Here is a 5,603-nt window from a genome sequence, read left to right as displayed (position 1 = left end):
ATTGATTTCCAAGGAGTGGTAAGACTCAATTTTGTGAGCTGATTAAAAGCACTAAATATTTGTGGTCAAGGATAGAGTGACCCTAAAAAAAAAAAAAAAAAAAAAAAAAAAAAAAAGGATAGAGTGACCCTATGATGCTTCAGTGCTGATGTTAGACTGCTCTATGCTTTTGCTGTCATATAGTGCAATACAGTTTTCATTCTCTTGTTTCCAAAATAATACAGTATTTCTGTATATCACTGCGCCGCCTTTTTTCTTATCATTATTTGTCACTGTTTGGATCCTTCCTCATTTTTAGCTAATGTAGTCTTTAAGATTCACTAACAAGTGCTCACTTCAGCAGTACATATACCAAAATTGGAATGATTTAGAGAAGATTAGCATGGCCACCCTGTGCAAGAATGACATGCAAATTCTTGAAGTGTTCCATATTTAAAAAAAATCCTTGGGGGCACTTGGATGGATCATTGGGTTAAGCACCTGGCTTCCACTCAGGTCATGATCTCACAGTTAGTGAGTTTGAGCCTCGCATTGGGCTCAGTGCTGACAGCTCAGACCCTGCAGCCTGCTTCAGATTCTGTGTCTCCTTCTCTCTCTGCCCAACTCTGGCTTATGCTCTCTCTCTCTCTCTCAAAAATGAACAAATGAACAAAGTTAAAAACAAACAAACAACAAAAACCTTGGGGCACCTGGGTGGCTCAGTCTGTTGAACATCTGACTCGATTTTGGCTCAGGTCATGATCTCACAGTTCACGAGATGGAGCCCTGCATCAGGCTGTATGCTGACAGTGCAGAACCTGCTTGAGTTTCTCTCTCTCCCGCTCTCTCTGCCCCTCCTCCACTCATGCATGTGCTCTCTCTCTTTCTCAAGATAAACAAATTTTTTAACAAAAGTAAAGTAACATGTTGAAAGAGAAAAAGATAATGGTTCAACTCTTATTTGCCTAACAAAAGAGCCTTAGATCTTCTAGATGATCAAAAAATCTAAATATTTTTTAAAAACTCTTACATTACTGGTCTTTAAGTTGAAAAGGAAAAAAAATATGTATCCATACTTTTATGAAATAAAGAGAAAATAGCCATTATATGACCCGTTTCTTCTGTCCAGTTTCTGACAGCATGATCCACATTAGCACCTCTCTCCCATTCTACTTCAGGCAGATTTTTCACAGGCTTTTCTCTTATCTAAGCCTGTCTAAGAACCTTACCTTTATTTCTGTTATTTTATCTAATTTGGGACATAAGAAGTGTCAGAAACAAACAAAAAGAGCTGCCAAAGACATAATAGAAACTTTTGTCCTTTTCCTGATTTGGAACAGTCCTACTCACTAAAAGTAATATAAATTAAAATGCAATGAGTCATCCTTTTCCATCATTTGCATGAGTACCACACCTGTTGTCCACCTTTGCAAGAAAGGTCACTTGCTGAAAATGATGATTCATGCCTCCCACCCCTCTTCAAGGACTTTCTAGCTGTCTATGCTCATCAATAGCATCCATAAAATTAATTCCACCTGGCACTAGCTCTAGAAATCACTAGACCTGTGCCTCTGACCAAGGATCTTCTTATCTGACTTAAACTCTCCTAGTAACTCAGGCATGTGATGCTGACTCCAAGTACCCTGGAAGGAGCCTTGGAATTCAATATGTGTAAAGCAAGCCACACGTGATTTGTTAGCAATAGAATAGGCAACCATCATGCAACATCTATCATTCTCTGTCAAAATAAAGTGAATTTCTTCTATTATTGTTTAATAGTAGTTAATAGTGTCATGAAATTTAGATTTTTAATTTGTTTCTTTGAAAACCATTAAAACTGTGGAGAAATAACAATAGTTATCATGCATTACATGGCTGGCCACTACTGTGTTAGGCGCTTTAATTAGTGGTCTTCTTTGACCTCACCCAAAGAGATAAATGCTACAGTCTCCTTTTTTTTTTTTCCTTCCGGAGGTAAACCTGATGTTTAGAGATTAAATAATTTATCATCATGCAGTTACTAAGAACTAGAGGAGTAACTTGAATCAAAGACTTTCATTCTCCAAAGTCTGTGTTCCTTCCCACTTTGCTCAAGAAACAATTATACTAATTCTAAATCTGCTTAACAGAATTTGTGATAATTTAATCAGGCCAGCCATGCACCTTTGTACTCTGAGGATAAATCTGTTAATTCAACAAATATTTACAGTGAGAGTTATGTACCAATTGATTAATTTTTTTATAAGTTCTTCAAATATTTGTCAATTTTATTAATTTGGAACCTGTTTTGGAAGATAATACTCATTTCCCAAGTGGAAATCAAAGACAGTGATTTCATCTATTGCCAATTGTAGAACACTGAGCCCATTAGAAATATTTAATATACTGTTTCTTCTTTTAGTCCTGAGTTTGAATATGAAGTATATTTCTCTTTGAAGAAGACTTTTAAAATATTGTAATTCCAAATTGTCACCAAAAGATAAAGTCATTACTATTGAAATATTTTGAAACTAAACTAAACACTTAGATTTTATAATAGTTTCAAAACAAAATAAATGGATGTCTGGCTTGAAAATCCTCTAAGCAGACAAAACCATTTAAACCATGTAAGCAAAACTAAAACCATGTAAGCAAAACATGTAAACAAAACTAGTTTAAGTCATGAACATAAGCAAAATTTAATTTACTTTTATAAATATATTGCTCTGATAATCATAAAAGAAACTTAGGCCATATTCCTAAAATGCTGTAAGATAATCACTTTTAACCAATCCTCTGCTGTCTAGAAACCCATGTTGTAATAACTGATCCTAATTTTCACTCTATAAGCCATCCTGCAATGTCAGACCTCTGAGCTTTTATACACATTGGTTTGAAGACTCCTGGTTTTTAGTTTTATTTTATTTTATTTTTTAATTTAATTTTTTATTTTTTTAATTTACATCCAAATCGGTTAGCATATAGTGCAACAATGATTTCACGAGTAGATTCCTTAATTTCCCTTACCCATTTAGCCTATCCCCCCTCCCACAAGCCCTCCAGCAACCCTCAGTTTGTTCTCCATATTTATGAGTCTCTTCTGTTTTGTCCGCCTCCCTGTTTTTATATTATTTTTGTTTCCCTTCCCTTATGTTTATCTGTTTTGTCTCTTAAAGTCCTCATATGAGTGAAGTCATATGATTTTTGTCTTTTTCTGATTAATTTCACTTAGCATAATACCCTCCAGTTCCATCCATGTAGTTGCAAATGGCAAGATTTCATTCTTTTTGATTGCCTAGTAAGACTCCATTGTATATATATACCACATCTTCTTTATCCATTCATCCACCGATGGACATTTGGGCTCTTTCCATACTTTGGCTATTGTTGATTGTGCTGCTATAAACATGGGGGTGCACGTGTCCCTTCAAAACAGCACACCTGTATCCCATGGATAAATGCCTAGTAGTCATGAAGACTCCTGGTTTTTAAAATGTTATGTGCACCATAAACTCTTACTAAATATTATTTTACTGATCTGTTTTTAATTTTTACTATTTTTGATTTTGACAGTTTCTGGTGTCAAAAGTGGGATCAAAAAGATGACCCTTTCAGTGACTCTGAGGCTGATGAACAACAATGTGTGGGTACCCATGGAGTTCAATGCACTCACTATTTTATTGCGAATTGCAGAGTGAGAAGGTAAGTTTCTGGGATGTCTGTTTTTATATGAAAAACATTCATGGAATGTAGGGTGTATTTTAGTTAAAGAAAAAAGGGAGCAATTCTGTCCTAAAATAAAATGACTGGTTGTTCCAAATAAGAAAGAGAAAAATAATAAGATAAAACCTACATGGATATAGGAAATTGCAGAGGTTTTGAGTAAAAGAAATTTTATGTTGTGTGGTCAAATGTGGCTAAAATTAAATAGATTAATTTACAAGGGTTTTTTTAAATGAAATTAATAATGTACTGATACAAAACGAGTTTAATTTCTATCTCTAAAAGTCACAGAATTTCTTAGATTATTGTTCTGCTTTTAATAAAAGATAATAAAAGATTTTTCTTTACCTATAATGTGATCTTCCCCAGAAACAAAGATTCTACATCTCATCCAAAAATACCCTGTTCTTCACATTGTCTTTATTAGGTCTTTGATAACTTAGAAAAATTAAGCATTTCTAGTATTTAAAAAGCTAAGTTTTTGTTTTTGTTTTTTAAATGTTTATTTATTCTGAGAGAAATAGAGATAGAGTGTGTGTGAGCACGGAGGAGCAGAGAGTTAGAGGGAGAGAGAAAGAATCCCAAGCAAGTTCTGTGAGCTCCAACACAGGGCTCAATCTTATAAACTGTGAGGTGATGACCTGAGCCAAAATCAAGAGTCAGATGCTTAACAGATGAGCCACCTAGGTGCCCCTAATTTTTTTTTTAATGCCTATGAAACTTCCTGGATTTGCCTTCGATATCTTTTTTCAATTTGATTTAATGGATAATTAAATTTTATTTCACAGTGATTTGTTATACTTTTTGATAAGTATTTTACCTCTTTTGAGTTTTTTTTTGAGTACAATTGACACACAGTGTTATATTAGCTTCATGTGTACAACATAGTGAATCCACAAGTGTATATATTATGCTATGCTCACCACAAGTGTAGCTGCCATCTGCCACCATACAATACTATTACAGTATCATTGACTATATTCCTTATGCTTTGCCTTTTAATCCCATGGCTTATTCCACAACTAGAAGCCCATATCTCCCACCCCCCTTCACCCATTTTGCCCACGCCCCCACCCCTCCTCCCCTCTGACAACTATTCTCATACACTGTTGGTGGGAATATAGACTGATATAGCCACAGTGGAAAGCAATGTGGAGGGCCCTCAAAAAATTGAAAACAGAACTACCATATGATCCAATAATCTCATCACTGGGTATTTACTCAAAGAGAAAGAAAACCTAAATTGAAAAGATATATGCACCCTTATGTTTATTACAGCATTGTTTACAATAGCCAAGATATGGAAGCAACCTAAGTATCCACAAATAGATAAATGGAAAGGAAGATGTGATATATATGTATACACACACACACACACACACATGCATATATATATACATATATATATATATATGTGTATGTATATATATATATACATATATATATGTGTGTATGTATATATATATACATATATATATATACATATATATATGTATATACATATATATATATATGAATATTGTGCAACCATGAAAAAGGATGAGTTTATGCCATTTGTGACAACATGGATAAATCTAGGGGGTTTTATGCTAAGTGAAATAAGTCAGACCAAGAAAGACAAATACCGTATGATTTCACTCATATGTGGAATTAAAAAGAAAAATGAATAAACAAACAAAAAGCAGAATTTGACCTATAAATACAGAGAACAAAGTGACATCAGCCCTCGAAACATTTTTCTATATATGTCTCCTAAGGCAAGGAAAACAAGAGCATCTTTTGAAATTTTTGACAAATTTCCCCAAATCCAATTCTAAGTGAAGTCTTTTTGACCTTAAACTAACTGTGGAATATTCTAGAGGCTTACTGCAAGATCTCAAAGATTTGCTCTGTCTTCTTATAGAAAGAGAAATATTGATTTA

General features: G+C 34.1%; 1 non-coding gene across 1 annotated transcript; it reads left to right on the top strand.

The window, feature by feature from the left end:
- The first annotated feature begins 327 nt into the window (after positions 1–327).
- Positions 328–436, top strand: LOC122220809. The gene has a single exon (XR_006202990.1). It is a non-coding gene; the product is annotated as a U6 spliceosomal RNA (small nuclear RNA).
- The last annotated feature ends 5,167 nt before the right edge of the window (positions 437–5,603 follow it).

Source organism: Panthera leo, chromosome B2, assembly GCF_018350215.1.
Source record: "Panthera leo isolate Ple1 chromosome B2, P.leo_Ple1_pat1.1, whole genome shotgun sequence".
Classification (NCBI taxonomy): Eukaryota; Metazoa; Chordata; class Mammalia; order Carnivora; family Felidae; genus Panthera; species Panthera leo.
This window is presented reverse-complemented; position numbering and strand designations above follow the sequence as displayed.